Here is a 19,994-nt window from a genome sequence, read left to right on the forward strand (position 1 = left end):
CATATTTACAATTTAAGATTTTTAACTGGTCCCAAGTTATGATATACTATACTTATATAGAAAAATTATGTGCTTTCTCCTACAAGATCACTTTAAAATCAATATCAATGTTATACTATAAAAATGACTTACGTATTTCCAAAAATAGTTCCTTATTTAATGGAGAGGGAATTCACCATTTCAACATTAAGATTAGGAACATACCAAAGACATTCTTTGTTATCACTCCCATTCAATATCTTATACAAAGTCCAAGACAGTGTGATAAGAATATAAAATGAAATACAGGTTTGAAAAGAGGAAGTAAAACTATCTCTATTTAGGGGCACCTGGATGGCTCAGTTGGTTAAGTGTCTGCCTTTGGCGGAGGTCATGCATGATTCAAGGTCTTGGGATTGATTCCTGAGTTGGGCTCCCTGCTCAGCAGGGAGTCTCTTGTCCCTCTCCCTCTGCCAGCCACTCATCCCTGGGCTAGAGCTCTCTCTCTTGCTCTCTGTCTCTGTCTCTTCCTTTCAAATAAATAAAGAAATAAAATATTTATTAAAAAAACGATCTCTATTTACAGAAAACATGATTGATTATCTTCCCAAATAATCTTCTAAAATGCTTCTGGTACTAATACATTAGTTTAACAAGGTTTAAGAATTATAAAAATCAATCATTTTCTAGATAACAGAAATTAACAATTGGATTTTGAAATTTAAGAGATGTGGCACCTGGTTGGCAACCACTGGGTGGCTCAGTGGTTGAGTGTCTATCTTCGGCTCAGGTTGTGATCCATCATGATCCCGAAGTCCTGGGATCAAGTCCCGCATCAGGCTCCCCGCAGAGAACCTGCTTCTCCCTCTGCCTGTGTCTCTGCCTCTCTCTCATGAATAAATAAATAAAATCTTTAAAAAAAAGAAATATAAAAGACAATATCATTCATAATAGCATACTCCCACACACACGCCCCAATGAAATACTTATATTTAAATCTAACAAAATAAGCTCAGGAGCTATATTCGAAAAACTATAAAATACTGATGAAATAAAGAAAGATCTAAAGTAACATATTCCTGGATTGGAATACTCAACATGGTAAAGATGTCCGTTTTTTCTGAAAATCCTAGCAAGCTTTTTTGTGTAGGTATCAATAAGCTAACTCTAAAATTTATATGGCAAGGCAAAAAGTACTAGAACAACAAAACAATTCTGAAAGAGAACAAAATCAGAGGATTTATGCTACCCAGTTTCAAGACTTACTATAAAGGCATAAAGACAGTGGCAAAGGCTAGACATGAAGATCAACAGAACAGAATAGCCCAAAAATAGACCCACATGAATATAGTTAATTGATTTTTTTGGGGTGAGGGGGCAGAGGCAGACAGATAGGGAGAGAGTGAATTTTAAGCAGATTCCATGCCCAATGAAGAGTCCCACACATCTCATTTGGGGCTTGATCTCACAACTCTGAGACCATGACCTGACCCAAAATCAAGAGTCAGGCACATAACTGACTGAGCCACCCAGGTGCCCAGTCCTTGTTTATTATTAAGGGTGTAGAAAGATGAGTCTGGGCAGAGTTTTAGTGGTCAGCTCTATCCCACTCCTTCCCAAGTTGCAATGAGCTTCCACCAGAGCCCTAGCTGCAAGTCTCAATAACCTTCCCCTGCAGATGAATTCTTTTATTCTGGGGTAATGAGCCTGGGTGTCTTTCACAGTGGCTACTGCTTTTTCTCCTCACCACAGTTGAGGAGGTAATAGGGAGCTTCCATCAACTTCTACTTTATCTTCCCTTGAGTTCCTGGAGGAAAGGCCATTGACAAGGTGAGAACACTTGTAGGTCTTTTGCCCCTAAGGGCTGCATAATTTTACTCTAGCCCATGCTAAGTTTTTTTTTTTTTTAAGATTGTATTTATTTATTTATTCATGAGAGACACAGAGAGAGAGGCAGAGATATAGGTAGAGGGAGAAGCAGGCTCCCTGTGGGGAGCCGATGCAGGACTTGATCCCACATGCCCTGAGCCAAAGGCAGACGTTCAACCACCAAGCCACCCAGGCATCCTCCATGCTAAAGATTTAATAGTTTGCTTAAAATTTCTAGTTTAATCTCCTTATCAGTTCATGTAGCAGCTGGCTTTCCAGGTAAAAGCTTTGCTCAGGTGGTATTTCTCTCTGTAGGCACGTGTATCTGTACGAAGTTCAATTTTAGTTGTCTACTTTGTGATCTCAGTTCTCTGATAGTTTCAAGAAAAAGTTGCTGATTTTTCATTTGGCCATCCCTTTCTTGTTGTAGGATTGGAGTAATGTTCCTTCCAGCTGTGGATTCAGTTCCGACCATCTCTGAACTAAAACTGGATGCCTGGTCAACTGACTTTTGACACAGGCACAAAGGCAATTCAATGAAGAAAAGATAGGTTTTTCAATAAACAGGGCTGGGAGAATTGGATACCTATATGCAAAATTAGAGCCTTGAGACATACCTCACACTCTTACAGAAATTCACTCAAAGTAGATCAAAGATATAAAGGTAAAACGTAAGACTATAAAATTTATATGAGAAAATACAGGTGAAAATCTACGTGTCTTTTGTTTTTGACAACGAGCACTTAGATAGGATGCCAAAAACACGATCTATACCTATATCTACACACACATATATATCTATGTGTGTTTGTAAGTGTAAATATATATATATATACACATATATACATCTATATATATAGAGAGAGAAATTGAACTTTATCAAAATAAAATACTTTGTGGGATACCTGGGTGGCTCAGTCAGAGTCAGTTAAGTGTCTGCCTTCAGCTCAGGTCAATGATTCTGGGGTCCTGGGATTGAGCCCCACGTTGGGCTCCCTGCTCAGTGGGGAGCCTGCTTCTCCCTCTCCCTCTACTGCTCCCCCTGCTTATGCTCTCTCTCTGTGTGTTGGATAAACAGACAAAATCTTTAAAAAAAAATTAAATATTTTGCTCCACAAAAGATAGCATTATAAGAATGAAAAGACAACCCACACAATAGACAAAATATTTCCAAGTCACCTATCTGACAAATGACTGGTAAATCAACTATATTAAGAACTCAAACTTTAACAGTAGGAAAACAGAGATCCCAGTTTAAAATGGGCAAAAGACCAAACGGACACTTGACTGAAGACGTAACAGAAGACAAATACTTGAAAAGATGCCCAACATCTTAGGCACAAGAAAAGTGAAACTTAAAACAACAATGAGATACCAATACAAACGTACCAGAAATACGAAGATAAAGATAATTGACACTAGCAAGTGCTAAGGAGGATACAGAGCCTCTCATTCATTGCTGAGGGAAACATCAAATAATACAGCCACACTGGAAAAGAATTTTGCAGTTTTCTATAAAGTTAAACATATACTTACCGTATAACCCAGCATTGGCTTTCCTAGGTATTTACTCAAGTGAAGTGAAAACATATTCGGACTATAATCTGCACACAAATATTTATAGTGAGTTTATTTATAATCACTAAAAATTGAATACTACCCAGATGCCCTTCAACAGGTTAATGAATAAATAAATACTGGTACATCTATTGAATAATAATAAAGAATGAACTATTGATACACATAATAACTTGAAAGAACCATAAAAACGGGGATCCCTGGGTGGCTCAGTGGTTTAGCGCCTGCCTTCGGCCCAGGGCATGATCCTGGAGTCCCAGGATCAGGTCCCACGTCGGGCTCCCTGCGTGGAGCCTGTTTTTCCCTCTGCCTGTGTCTCTGCCTCTCTCTATGTGTCTCTCATGAATAAATAAATAAAATCTTAAAAAAAAAAACAACCATGAAAACATTCTGCTAAGTCAAAGAAGCCAGATTCAGGTGCCTGGGTGGCTCAGTTGGTTAAATGTCTACCTTCAGCTCAGATGGTGGATCAAGTCCTGCATTGGGTTCCCCGCTCAGGGAGGAGTCTATTTTTCCCTCTCCCACTGCCCCTCCTCTCTGCTTGTGCTCTCTTGTGCTCTCTCTTTCTTAAATAAATAAATAAAATCTTAAAAAAAAAAAAAAGCCAGATTCAAAAGCGATTCCATTTATATGATACTGTGAAAAAGGCAGAATTATTGGTATGGGAAGCAGGACAGTGGTTGACAACCATGAAATGAGACACAAGTTGTCTACAAATGGCCCACACAAGGGAATTTTTAGAGAGATGGCACTGTTAACATTTGGGGGAAGCTGGGTGATGAGTACATGGAGAAATCTCTGAACTATTCACAATTCTTTGGTAAATTGAAAATTTATTTTTTTAAGATTTGAAAAGAAGTCTTAGATGTCAATGTAAGTCTTCACTGAGTAACTGATGAAAAATGAAATAGGAAAATTTTTTTCTCCTGCCAGACTGGTTATAAGACAGAAAATCCAGAGGTTGGATAGCTTACCTAACTTATTTTTTTTACAAATTACAGAATACATACAGTATTAACTGCCAGCTTTTAAAATCTCATAATAATTGATGACCTATTCGAATAATAGGAGGAAATAGAGAATAAAGTATCCATCTTTTGAAAAATAGAATAAAAGGGAACATGGAAACGTGGATATTTATTCTATAGCCAGAAAACTGTTGTTTTGCATTAAAAAGGAAAACTCAGGGCTCTTGTCGGGTTAAGCATCTGCCTTCGGCTCAGGTCATGATCCTGGGATCCAGGGATTGAGCCCCAAGTTGGGCTCCCTGCTCAGCGGGGAGTCTGCTTCTCTCTCTGCAGCTCCCTCTGCTGTTTCTCTGCTTGTGCTTTCTCTTTCATTCTCTCTCTCTCTCTCTCTCCCTCGCTCTCACTCTTGCTCTCTCTGTCAAGTAAATAAATACAATCTTTATAAAGGGGGAGGAAACGAATTTATATATAAGTTTACTTCAAATGGTATACAACCCTAAAGAATTTAAAACGACCTGATTTGTGTTTATAAATTAATAAAAATCATTGAGTGCTCTGAAAAAATAAATTGTTATACACCTGTACCCATTGACAAATACTCTATTTTATTTTTTAGTCAGTATCTCATTCAACCAGTTTAAGAAACAAAATGAAGTCAGTTTATATTCTTTTTGAATTATTAATGATTTTTTTACTCAAATAATACAAGAATACAATTATCTTGTTTTCCAGTTTTATTGAGATATAACTTGACAAATAAACATTGCATTTGAGGCACGCAATATGATATTTTGATGTGCATAGACATTGTGAAATGGTTGTCATAATCAAGCTAATTAACATATCATAGTTACCTCATAGTTACAATTTTTAAGAACGCACAACAGGGAGAAGATAGTCTCTTCAACAAATGGTGTTGAGAAAACAAGATATCCACCTGAAGAATGAGAAATTGGATTTATATTACATACGAAAAAATTCTTTGAACATTCAAATGACATACTCCCTGCAGCTTACTGGATCCCATCCAACTTGTTGAGAGAAAATCTTGACACTCTAGAGTCTTTCCCAACATAATAACTCCCAGTTCTTTAGCCTTGCCCTATCTCAAGTCTTGGTTCCCACAACTTCAAGAAGACAGAACCAAACATCCTGCCCCACTAGACCAGGAGTTGCTTGATTTTCTGCCCTAGTTGCTCTTCTTGTCAATCAATGTCCTTCTTGAAGTAGGCAGTCCAACCACTCCCATGCCACTCTTGTCCTCTTATTAACAAATGAAGTCAGCAGTTCTCAGTGTGTGGTCCCCTGACCAGCAGCATCACCACCTCCTAGAATTTTGTTCAGAACGCATTTTCTTAGGCCCCCTCCTAGACCTACTGAATCAAAAACTCCCTCACAGAGCCAATCAACTGTATTTCAACCAGCCCTCTAGTGATGCTGATGCAGGGCACACTAAAGTCTAAGAACCACTCATGTCTGGTGGTTCACACACAAAACATGAAGGATTCAGAAGCTAGGTGTGGTGTGATCCCTGCCCACTGAAGGAAAGGCCTTCATTGGTCAGGGTTTCCCCTGAACTGCCGCTTTACCACTGCACTGTCTCTGGCTATGACGACAGACAGAAGAGAACCTGACTCAAGTCAGGTTCAATCATGGCAGCTCCAAGTCATGGTAGCCATGTACTTGCCGTTGGTTGGCTCTTTTGTTATATGCCCACACCAGTAACTTCCTGCAAGAATACTCATGGAGACAGGGTCAAGTAATTTAGAGGGGTTTTTATTTTAAAACACACTTTGTGGGCAGCCTGGGTGGCTCGGTGGTTTAGTACGACCTTCAGCCTGGGGCATGATCCTGGGGACGCGGGATCGAGTCCCACATCAGGCTCCCTGCATGAAGCCTGCTTCTCTCTCTGCCTGTGTCTCTGCCTCTCTCTGTGTGTCTCTCATGAATAAATAAATAAAATCTTTAAAAATAAATTAAAAAAATAAAGAAACACACTTTATATCTAGAGCTCTCTTCCTCAACCTCATCATCCAAGTCACCAGGGTTAGATGCAGTAATTCTAAGTCCCAGGGCTCTAATTTTCTTTCCCAGACAAGGTAGTCCTAAGCTGAAAATTCTCATTTGCACATATGTATTTGTTTTAATACATATTTTTTCTTACAATTTAGAAAAATAGCAATAAGAAATTTGGCACTGTTCTGTGGCCACTAAGATGTTGCTGTCTGGTTATGTTTGAGAAGATGCAACATGGGGACGGCTTTGTGATTTCATCCTGAAATTCTGAAATATGAATTCAGCTCATCACATGGAACCAGATGGGCCACCTGTGAACTGTGGCGTCACGGCTCATCACTCATCACGACTCCGCAGCAAAGGCAAAGCAATCGGCCACAGCAGGTGTCCTCAGTTTTTTTGTGGCAAAAAGCTATGGGAGCCTCCCCTATGCCTCCGGTTCTGGGCAGATTGAGCGCCCTGGAGGGGATTATGGGGAATGAATGGGAACTGGAGGGATACTGTGCTTCCAGGGAAGCTTCCTTGGCTAACTCCCAAGAGTCCATCTTGTTACTTAGAACTATAGCCATTCAGACCTCAGCAGCTACACACCAAATTCCCCTATTCTGGAATTTCAGGGAGTAGGACAGTACTGTGCCAGCTGCCTTCCAGCTCACTGTATTCTTTTGAATTGGGAATGTAGCACTGATCCACCACGGCACAGATCACGTCTGTGTGGTTCATTGTTGCATCCCCAGCCTCTAGGCTGGTGACCAGCACACACCAGATTATAATTTGAATGGATGATTTAATGAGCTGAGCTCAGGTCCCCATCCACTCCTGTTTGGAATCAGCCAAATGTAAAAACATCTTGCACAGCCCAGCATGTTAAGACTTAGCACATCCCTTTGCCAAGTCCAGTCCAAAGGACAGTGAGCCAGAATGTCTGAGCTCAACACCTAGCTTCCTGCTTGTATTTGCTAACTCAAATCATTCAAATCTCTCTCACTGTTTCTTTGTTAAATGAGAGTGGTGACACCTACATGGCCAGGCCATGGTGAGGATAAATGAATACCATATAAGGATATCTGTTGGGAGCCGTGAGGAGCTATATAGATATAAGAATTGATTGCAGCTCCTCAAGAGCAAGAAGGGAGCTGGCTAGGTCCCCTCCTGCCCAGATTCCCATTGACTGGGGTGTTCAGAGGCCCTAACCCCATATTGTTCACATTCCCCTGGAGACTCTCCTATAATTTGGCCTCCTGGGAGGCTACTGCTCTCATCTGAAAGATCTGTGCTGAAACGGGTTCACTGATGCTTATTCTAGAATTGATTGCAATCTCCTCTCCTCTTTCAGTCTTTGAGCTGAAAGTATATTTATTTTCACTTCACCCCCAGCCCAGGACTCCTAGCACTGCCCCCCTCCAGCAATTATTTCACTGTCCTTCCCCCAGATGCTTACAGCCTCCATGTGCCAGGGCACAGCCTTCACTCTGCACCCATCAGAATTTAACAAGATGCAGGAGCAGAGAGCCACCACCTTGTTACTTGCTGGCCATTTGCTGTGAGATTGAGCAGAAGATGACAAGACAGTGGCTTAAACTGCCTCTCCCTGCTTTTCCAACCCGGTCACCTTCTCCAAACTGTTCTTAGCTCTCTGAAGCCTGTGGAAAGCCAGGGAGCAGAATAGAGGATTAAACACTTAGAATTATACCTTCTAATCTCTGCTTATCAGTTAAATCCCTCTGTGCCTCTCGACCACTGATGCAGCCTCTCTGTGTTTTGGTCCCCAAAACTGTGATTAGAGATAATGTCACCAACGGATGTTCTGGGGACTTTGTGAGATTGAACTTATAAAATGCATTCTTTAATGTCTAGAATCTTAGGAGATTTTGAAATTAGGCCCTTGGAATTTGTAACTTGCTGAATTAAAATTTACTGAGCATTTTACTTGTACAACAACAACAAAAAACGAAATGTTTTCACTCTTACATCATAATCTTAAGCTTTCTTCCTTTTTAATTTTCTGACAGCATTTGATTTGTAGGGTGAGATGATAGTTACCTGATCATTTATGAAGATGAAGTCGTATTGATCTGAACATATTTGTAAGGAGCCATGATGCCATATTTCTGTAAATATTCAATTATTTACATATCTCAGTGTGGCTACTCAGGGTTCAGAGATAAATAGGAAACATCCACGGTACATGAAGAACTGACCATATAGTGGTATGAACAGGTGAGTATAGACTGTGTCCTCCTCAAATTCATATTCGGGAGCCCTAACCCTCTTTGTGATTGTATTTGGAAGTGGGGTCATTGGGAGGTGATTTGGTTTAGATGAATTCCTGAAGATGAGGCCCTCATGATGGGAAGAGTCCAGAGGGAACTCCCTCTCTGCCATAGAGAGGCGATGGCTGCCTACAAGCCATGAAGTGTCCTCATCAGAACCCAACCATGCTGCCATCTTGATCTTGAACATCTAGCCTCCAGGACTCTCCAGAATGGTGAGAAATAACTATCTGTTGATTGAGCCCCCTAGTCTATAGCATTTCATTTCAGCAGCCCAAGCAGCCTAAGAGTCAAGTATATAAAATTCCATATATTCAGGTATCAGGGCTCTACCACAGATATAGCCAGGTACAGTGGGAACACAGGAGAAGGAGCAACTTTCTTGCCTGGAGGAAGTCACAGGTAGTTTCATCAAGAAGGCAATATTTCAACCGAAGCTCAAATTCATTTATTTATTAAGTATTTGTTCCTCCCATGTTTATGAAAAGTGAAGACATAATGCATTCAGTTATGTCAGCGATAAGACGACTCCGATCACCTGGAGCATCAGACATCTGAAGCGTATGCCAAAGGACAAGGTATTAGGGCAAGGAATGGCCGGACGGGTAATGGCCTTACTTCAGGCCCATGACATGTATTTCCCTGACTATCAATATACAAAGATTGCACTTGCTAGATGCTGTTTAGGTTTAAAACTCTATGGTTATGGCTTTAACAGCCTTTTCCACATAGAAATTCCTTTGGGAAGGTAATTGTATCTGTAAGTCTGAAACTCTATGCCGGCTCCTTTTTATTCAGCAAGCCATTGTTAGAAATGTTACAGCTGTGGAGTTTATTAGGAGTGCATCAGCACAGAACAGGGTACATTGCTGTGTGCATGAATCTATCTGAGGGCTAAGCGAGCTGAGAAGCCTGCCAGTCATTCCCCAGCCTGTTTCCCTCCCAGACTGTGAGCCTGAGAACAGAGATTATTTTCTAAGTTTATCACTGTATTCCAGGCATGTGGCCTGATGTCTGGCATATAGTAGTTGCTCAACAATTAACATGCCATATTAGAAAGTCTGACATTTCCATTGTAAATGCTAATTATTCACTTCAATAGAGCTGCTTAATTGTATTAATTTTAAATACACTAAAGGGATTCCATAAATCATTTAAAGAAGCCTTCTATTTTCAAGAGAATTACATAAAAACAAACCCTCTGATCTTTGGAGGATTTATTCATTTCATACATGGCCTTCTCTTCCCAGCATATAGGGAGATCTGTCCATGAAAACTATAGAGGTCCCAGGGGGGAGATTTTAAGCTGACAATCAAGATTTCAGAATCCAATTTTTTTTTTTAAAAAGGTAAAACTGAATCTCAAATAATACACACTAAACAATTGTGTAAACTAAAGCACTCCTTTAAAAAGTGGTTTGTAATGCCATTTGCAACGCAGGCCCAGGCAGCTCAGACCTGACCATGGGTCACTTTTGCAGAAGCACAGATCAACATGAAAATGCTGCCAGACATTTCTTCCATCTTTGGGTGGATCTGTAAGGAGAACTGGCGAATGAGCACAGCAACGCCGCTCGCTCTGCTGCTGCCTGTTGCATCTTACTCCTCATATCTGTATCTTCCATGGGTCACCTCCAAGTTTCCCTGCCTCTTTTTCCCAAGCTCCCCAGAGATTCCGTCTCTGGGCCCCTCATTCATTCCTCTACAATTGTGTTGCCCTCCCCTTGCAGCTTTCCTCCCACTTTCATTTATTTTTTTATTTTCCCACAAGTAATTGTCAGTTCTTTCCAGAGCAACTTCTAGCATTGCTTTTCTGACTTTAGGTTTTTTCCCCCATTGTTCTGATTCAGCTCAACCAAAGCCCAGGGGCCAGGCTGCAGGTCTCCTCATCACCCAGGGCAGATGCAGAGGGACAGGAGCTCTGAAGCCAAAGCAGGATTCTCCCCATTGTGCAGGAAAGAGGGAAAGAGGTAAATGGTATGGCAAATGTTTTCCTTATCTATATCGCATATTCAGAGTTGCTTTACTTGTTGAAACTGTTTTCAGTTATAGCAAAAGGAGGGAAAAATCCAGAAAGATCTTTAAAATATATAATATATTACATATTAATATATTTACATATATTTAATATATATATACATATATATATATATAATATATATGTATATATATAATATTACACATATATATATATTTATATATATAGTCACTCCATAAAGATACCTCCCCAACTGAGACATAATGAAACAGAATCCAGAAACCAAAACTGAGGTGAGATCAAATGACCATGGTTAGGGAAATTCTGGGTTGGAGCAGGGAAGTCAGGGAAGAGAAAACAGATGGAAAAAAACAGGGCCCCAAGGTGAGAAAGACCCAGGTTCAAATTCTGTACTCAGAACTTAATAGCTGCGGGACTCTGGGCAGGTTATTTCATGCTTCTAAAGTTCTGTGTCCTTGCTGGAAAAATAATAAGACTGATTTTAAACTGTTAAAAGGTTAGCACTGAGTTCGATACAAAATAAATACTCTTTAAATGTCAGTTATTACAATGATTATTTTTATTACTGTCTAACCTCAACTCCTGGCCCGTTTGTTTTCAGGGCATTAGGTTTTGTGTGGATTAACTTCATAGAGTGTTTCATACTTTTTGTGAGATCCACAGTTTTTATAGAATTCTTTGCTTTCTCCATTCTTTTATACTTAAATATCATATATTATTCTACAACATGTCCTTGGGGTTTTCACTAAGCCTTAAAACACCTTAGAGAATTTCAAGATTCAGGCCTGATGGACTATCACAGGTGAAGTCACTGCAAATATAAGCACACACACGTGTGTCCGTACACATGCAGAGATACATATATGTGTGGATGATGATGTACGGACATATGCTTTTGTAACCTTACCTGGCATTATTATTTCAGTGGCCAACTATAGCCAGTTCTCTAATAGTGTCAGCAGGACAGGTAGGCTTGACTGAGAGCCTTCTAAACATGTGCTGAAGTTTTTCATATACATTTTCCCATTTATCAAATCATACCGAAATAATAATCTATACTCCAGGCAGCCTACAGCCACCTTATGAAATTGTTATGATTTGTTTCTGAGATACAGTACAAATTCCATGACAATCTTTCCTGAATTTTAATAAGGGTGAAAGGAAGACTTAAAGAGTTCTTTGTGACTTTAAAAAAAAAGAAAAAACAACCATAGCCATCTGCAGGCACTTCCTCATGGCATCTTATCACTATGGTACAGAGTGACCAATGTAAAAGCTGTGTAAACTGAAAGCTTAATGATAAGAAATTGGTTTTTTAAAATGAGAGTACATCTCAGTGAACGAATGCTTGCCATGCAATTGTGAGAAATGATTTTGAAGAAGAACATATGTGACCGTGCAAATACATCCACAGTGTGTTAAGGGAAAAGAAAAAAGCCACAGGCATAGCATGATCTACATTTGCTCAAAACACAGATAAAAAATGTTAATATTATGGGCCATTTTCAGTTCTTTTCCTTATCTGCATATCCTGCATTATCTACAACAAATAGGTATTACTTTGTAATTATGCAAAAAATCTTTAAGATATAAGCTATGGCCTGGTTGTAAAGAAGATGGAATAGAACACTCACCCTGTCTCTCCTGTTGAATGAGCCTACAGAGTTTGAACACTTCCCTTTCTTGTATGTGGGGTGAAAAAGGTCAAAGCAATTAAGGAGAATCCCCTGAGTCGTTTTGTCTCTTCTTTCCATGGCAATCTCCAAGTAATTCCTTTGGAAGAGCTAGTTGGTAGCATGGTGACAGCAATGGTAGTGGCCAGGCACCTAAAACTCTGAGGAAGGGAAACCATCTCTCTGATCAAAGAGACCGTGGTCTCAAGAGTGTGAGGTGAACACTTGTAGCTCTATATTCCTTGACCCTTTTTCCTCCCACCACTTGGCCTTGGACATTGGCATAGTTGCAGGAAGTTCATGGAACAGTAGGGAAACTGAAGCCCCAGATTTCTAGTCAGAGAACTGGGAAGAATAATCCCAGAAAAATAAAGTGTTAGTGGAATTGCAGAAAGGATCAGCAGAGCGATTCCATAAAGTTGAGTATGAACTGAGTACACTTCCGACCTGCATAGGTGCACAGCTAGCATACCACAGGCTTTGAAACTGAGCACAGGGTCACAAACCAGCCACCACAACTGATCTGAGTAGCACCGAAAATACGTTAAAAACAGAACTGTGTGGAAACCAGAACACAGAGAAAGCAAGTCAGAATTTATGTCCCAAACCTCATCTGGTGATTGCTTACCAAAGCAATGCCAACAATAACTACAAAGCCAACCTTCTCTATAGAATTTAAACAAGACCCAAGGCCTCAGAGCATCATAATTGAAATGTCCAGTCTATAATTCAAAATTAACCGGCATACAAAGAACCAGGAAAGCCTTAATTCACAATGGAAAAGATAATTAACAGATGTCAGTCCTGAGGTCACACAGATGTTGGAATTTAGAACTTAAGGCAGCTATTCTAACCATCCTCCCCAAAGTATATGGCCTAAACATGCCAAATAGTAGATGGAGAATGTCAGGATACCTAAAAAGAAAAAAAAAAAAAGCACTCAAATACTGTCTTCAAGACACCCTCTTTATACAAGTAGGTTAAAGGTGAGTGGGTGGGCAAAGATAGATCTTACATATATGAATCTAAAGAAAGCTGGAGTGTCTATTAATGTTAGACAAAGTAGATTTCAGAACAAGAGCAATTACCTGGGCTGAAGAGGACATAACATACTGGTGAAAAGGTCAATTCATTAAGACTTGTAATAATTGAAATATATATGCACCTAACACCACAGTCTCAAGATATATGAACAAAAACTGATAAGTGTGGAAAGAAAAATGGACAAATGCACAATTATAAATGGAAAGTTTAACACTCCTTCAGTCATCAATCAAACAAGCAGATGGAACATCAGCATGGATATAGGAAAACTGAACATCCCCGTAAACTCAGTGCATCTAATTAAAATTACTAGAACATTCCAACCAAAGATAACATAACACACATTCTTTTCAAGTACACATGGAATATTCATCAAGATAGACTATTATTGGGTCATAAAACAAATGTTGAAAATTTTTTTAAAAATTTAATAGAGTATATTCTCTGACCATAATAGAATTAAGCTAGAAATATCCAAGAGAAATATATTGATGGCTCAGGGATAGTATTTTCAACAAATGGTTTTGGAATCAATAAATGTTTATATGAAAAACCTAAAACTTTGCCTAAACTTCATGCCATAAAAAAAATTAATTCAGAATAGATTTTAAATCTAAATATAAAACATAATATAAATATAACATAAATCTAAGTGTGAAGTATAAAACATTTAGAAGAAAACATAGGACAAAATCTACATGACCTGGAGTTAAGCAGAGACACCTTAAAATGCCTAGGTTAAAAGCACAACCTATAGAAGAAAAGTTATCAATAAGTTAGATTTTATCAAAAATAAGCATTTTATGGGGCACCTGGGTGGTGTGGTTGGTTAAGCTCCAGACTCTGGGTTTTGGCTCAGCTCCCATTGGATTCCTTGCTCAGCAGGGAGTCTGCTTGAGATTATCCTGTCCCTCCCCCAACCCCTCCTCTCCCCTAAAATAAATAAATCTTTAAAGAATAAAAACAAACAATGATAAACATTTTGCGCTATGTAAAATACCATAAAGAGAATAAAAAGATACCTACACAATAGCAAAAACATTTCCAAATCACACATCCAACAAAAGGCTCATAATCAGAATATATTTTTTCAAAACTCTCAAAACTCAACAGCAAGAATAGAAACAACCCAATATAAAACACAGGAAAAAGATGAACAGAGCTCTCACCAAAGAGCATTTAAGTATGATAAATAAACACATGAAGAGATGCTCAGCATCATTTGCCATTAGGATAATGTAAATTAAAACCATGATTAGAAATCACTACACACACACACAAAAAAAAAAAAAGAAATCACTACACACCTTATAGAATGTATAACACATTTTTTTTTTAAAACACTGACAAAATCAAGTGCTGGTGAGGATATGGAGCAACCTGAACTCTCACTTGTTGCTGGTGAGGATACAAAATGGTACAGCCGCTCTGCAAAAATTGTTTGGCATTTTCTTATAAAGGGAGGAGAATTTGACACCCCAACAAAGGTCAATTTTCTGTATGATAATTTTTTAAAAAATCTTTTTAATATAAGCTCTACAGATGTCCAAAAGACAAATTTGGTAACACTGGGTTTTTTGTTTTTAAAGATTTTATTTATTTATTCATGAGAGACACAGATAGAGAGGCAGAGACATAGGCAGAGGGAGAAGCAGGCTTCCCGCTGAGTAGGGAGCCTGATGCAGGACTCAATCTCAGGACCCTGGGATCATGACCTGGGCTGAAGGTAGATGCTCAACTGCTGAGTCACCTAGGTTCGCCAGTAACACTGTTTTTATTTCATTGACCACTCATAACATAAGACACTAGTTAATTCACATTTTTCCAATTTTTCTGAGAATGCCAATCAGGTGTTCTCACTTTTTGTTCTTTGACTGAAATACTCAATGGCATCTTTTAGTATCAGATAGTTAGGTATAGACAAGATATATTTTTTGTGATTATATTTATCAAAACAGCAGAAATATAAAAATAAAGGGCTAGTGACTTCCTATACTAGAAGTCTAAGCCCCAGAAAGTTGCTCTCCCATAGGAGACACAACATGCCCCTTATCATTGCAGACCAGACTTTTCACAGAAAGGAAGTTATCAACTGGTAGAACTGATTCATGATCATTGTTCTGTATAGCAACAGGCCATTACTATGTTGTCAAGACATCACTATGTCTACGTGAAGGACATCTCAAGCAGAGGGGAGACTTTAAGTAGAAGAAATCAAATCTAGTTGAGGTGGTTAAAAAGGCCAAAGGTTGGAGCAAAGAGATGAAGGGCAAGGTGGGGAAGATATGGACAGAGGTCAGATCATAGAAGGCTCAATCAACTCAGCTAATGATTCTTGTTTTGTTTTGTTTTGTTTTGTTTAAGATTTTATTTATTTATTCATGAGAGAGAGACAGAGACATAGGCAGAGAGAGAAGCAGCCTCCTCGCAGGGAGCCCGACTGGGGACCTGATCCCAGGTCACCACGATCACGTCCTGGGCCAAAGGCAGACACCAAATCACTGAGCCACCCAGGCATCACTTCTAGCTTTATTCTGAGAAGAGAAGGAATACTTTGATGGACTTTCAAGTAACATGATCAAATCTGCGCCCCCCCCTTACATGTTTTCTTTTAGTTGCAGTAAAATATGATATATAAAATTTACCTTTTTAACCATTTTTACATGTACAGTTCAGCAGCAGTAGGTTCAGAGGCAGTATCACTACTATCCATCTCCAGAACTTTGTTCATCTTCCTAAAGTAAAATTCCATATCCAGTGAACACTAATTTCCCACTCTCCTCTTCCCGAAACCCCAGGCAACTGTTACTCTGCTTGTTGTCTCTATGCATTTGACTACTCTAGTAACTCATATAAATGGAATTATAAATATTTTTTCTTTTATAATTGGCTTATTATAGTTAGCATGTCTTCAGAGTTCATCCATGTTGAAGCACATGTCAGAATTTCCTTATTTAAGACAGAATAATATTGCATGGTATGTACTATAACACATATTGTTTATCTATTCATCAATGGATAGTTGGATTACTTCCACTTTTTGACTGTTGTAAAAAATGCCACTACGAACATGGTTGTACAAATATTTGTCCAAATTCCTGCTTTTGATTCTTTTGGATATCTACCCAGAAGTGGAATTGCTGGATCATATGGTGACTCTGTGTTTAATTTTCGGGGACATCTCAACACTGTTTTCCATTGTGGCCAGATTTGTTTTTCAGAGATCATTCTGCCTATAGTTCGACAGAGATGAATGGGTCTGGAATATTTATGAGGGGATCAGTTAGGAAGTGATTGCAGGAACCCAGATGAGAGTTGGCAGTGGCTTGAACAAGGGTATTGGTGATAAATGAGACAGAAGAAGACAGACATGAGAGATATTCAGGTACAATTGACAAGAGTTTGGAAAGGATGCATTTTAACTGCCTGGAGATAAAGATGCAGGTGTCTGCCTCATGGAAGTCACTAACCTAGACATCATAAGCCACATGTCTTCATCTGGGTCAAAGAGTGAGGCCCGGTGACCATGTGGATAGGGCATACATGACATTGGGAGAGTCCCTGGTTGCTGGGTGACCATCTAGTCTATGGTTAGCAGCCTGGCATTTACAACACATGGAGTTTTCTTCTTTGGAAAATTATAATTCAGTTCAAAAGGTTAAAAAAATGGTCTTTGCAAAAGTGCTGTGATATGAGCAAAAGGCAAAATAAGAAGGAACTGACTTTCTTTTAGAAAACCTACAAATAGTTTCCACTTCACCTTCCACTGCTGCAGCTACTCTGGGTTATAAGATGGGGTTGGACCCTGTCCATAGCTCTTCTCTGTTTCAGGGGCCTCAGACCCACATACCACAGACCACTTCTCAGAAAGAGGTTCCAACCACAAAGAAAAATAATTCTCAGAAAGGTATGAGGATATACATATTACTGATAAACTGGGCTGGGTTGCCAAATATGGTCAGTTCCACGTTTTTGTTCCCCATTTCGGTGTGTAAGAACATCACCATCTTGCTGCAGCTAGGATGGAGAAAGCGGAACACCTGCCACAGAGTGTGGCTCCCTGCTGCCTTCCTGCACACAGACTCTTGATAACAAACAAACCTGAGAATGCAGCCAGATAGCCACACAAGGCCAGTCCAAGCCCTGCAAGGTGTATGCATATTATTTTATTAATCTCCACAAAAACCATGCGACATTCCAATAGCTCACTTCCATCATTATACATGTGAAACAAGTAGAAATTTGGAGATACTGAGTTATGGCTCCAAGTCACATACCCAGTAGGCAAAGAACCAGGTCTCCATTCCTCTCTTCATTATGCTACTCTGCCAGATGTGTGATACTGTGAATAGACACTCTGAAGGTGAGTATGTTAAAAGACTACCTGGATAGGCAGTGTCCTGGGATATAACAGGAGTGGGATTTGGATGATATTTTGAATGAAAGGATTTTCACTGGGAGGGCTAAGGAATTGAATGAGTAGAAGACAGGGTTGGGAGTACCCAGTAATGGAGGGGAGTGAAGGACAAAGAATGCCTGAGCAGTGCCTCCACACATCCCAGGTTAGGTGGGGAATTCAGAATGAATTCTCAACAGTGGGGGGGGGGGGGGCACTGAAGGGTTTTGAGCAGGGGAGTGAAATGAACCAAATACTTACAACCTTAAGAAAAACAACAAGGATGATAGTCTTTGTTTCAGTTCAGGCCTGATGATATCAGATGCCACAACCCAAAGTGAAGTGTAAGAGCACCTATCTATTTTTTAAAAATCTCTTTATATATCTTTTTGCAGCTTTATTAAGATATAATTGACATGCAAAAGAGTGTAAGTTTAAAGTGTACAACATGATGATTTGATACACATATAAATTGCAAGAAGATTATGACAATCAGGAGAGAACACTTTCATCATCTTACATAATTATCACTTATGTGTGTGTGTGTTGAGAACATTAAGGATCTACCATCTTACCACATTCAAGAATAAAATTCAGTATTATTAAATATAGTCACTAGGCTGTACATTAGAGCCCCCCAAATTATTCATCTTATAACTGGAAGTTTGTACACTTGACCACCATTTCCTCATTTCCTCCATTCCCCAGCCCTGACAGCAGCCATTCTACTGAAAACACCTCTTTGCATGATTTACAAAGATAGTGGTCAAAACTAGGTTTGTGTCTATCAATGCCTAACCCCCTACCTGGGTCATAATGGGGTCAGGAGAGGATTTGCTATTTTTAGGAAAGAGTTGTCAGCCCTTAAAATGAGGTTGAGGCACAGGTTGTCAGGGCCAGTGAGCCGGATGTGGCTTCGGGAAGACATCTGACTGGGTCCTCCTAATTCTACCCAAGAGAGCTGTCTTCAGTGGAAGAAGGACTCCTGGAAGCCCAGATGCCCAGAGGCTGAGGAGGGGATCATGACCCAATGCCTAGAAGCTGGAGGCTGCATCAGGGAATTACATACGAGACATCCCAATTGATGGGGATTCTCTGAGGATCAACAGCCAGTTTTAACCACCTGCCAAGCCCAGAAAATATTAGTCAAGTAAGAATTTCTGCCCCCTTATCTTCCCCTCCCTTCCTCACACTGAGTCAGAAACAGCCTAGTGAGTTGGGGAGAAGGTATAACAGATCAACCTCTTCCTAATGCAGCCGAACAGCTTGCAGTGGCTTCAGATCAGGAGAGGAAAAAAAATTTCAGTTTTGTATGAAGATCGATATTTTGTTACTGTGACAGTTAATTTTATGTGTCAACCTGGCTAGGTCACAGTACCCAGATATTTGGTCTGACACCAGTCCATATGTCATTGTGAAGGTGTTTTTTTTTTTTTTTTTTTAGATGAAATTAGCGTTTAAATCAGTAGACTATGAGTAAAGCAGATCAGCCTTTATGGTGTGGGTGGGTCTTATCCAATCAGTTGAAGGTCTTAAAAGAACAAGATTGCCTTCAGAGTAAGCTGTCGCATCAACTCCTCTGAGGGTCTCTAATCTGCTGGCCTACCATGTAGATTTTGGATTTGCCATCCTCCACTATCACAATTACATGAGCCAATTCCAGATAGATAGTAGATAAAGAGAAAGACATTTATGTATATAACTAAAGTTATTAGAGTTCTCTGTGCAATAATTATATAAGAGACTATTTGTGACAGGAAGTGACGTAAGGGTCTTTAATTATCCAAGAATATGATGACAGGCTATGAAGTCTGCCTGAAATTTCATCCAAGGGGTGGGGAAGAATGAACACCATGGGCTAGATTTGAATGGATAGAGAAATGGGTTTTTCTGAATCTCAACAATTGATATACCAATCACACAAACAAAATACAATCCAATAAAATGAACTATAGAGGATAGGAGGGAAAGATCCCATTTAGGGGGCTGCTATACTAGTCCATATAGAGGGCAATTGAGATTTTAGCTCACAAGTGATAGCAAGAACGCAAAAGGGTATTAAATGGGGGAAGTGTCAGGAAGAATACTTGCGAGGGTAAGACAGATTAGGTGAAAGTCAGGCAGTAAAATAGTTGGGTAGAGAGAGAGAAGTGGTGGTATCTAAGAGGTAAACTGAAGCCAAAAGGCTCTAATGAGCCA

This window comes from Vulpes lagopus, chromosome 4 (assembly GCF_018345385.1).
Source record: "Vulpes lagopus strain Blue_001 chromosome 4, ASM1834538v1, whole genome shotgun sequence".
In the NCBI taxonomy this organism is placed as follows: Eukaryota; Metazoa; Chordata; class Mammalia; order Carnivora; family Canidae; genus Vulpes; species Vulpes lagopus.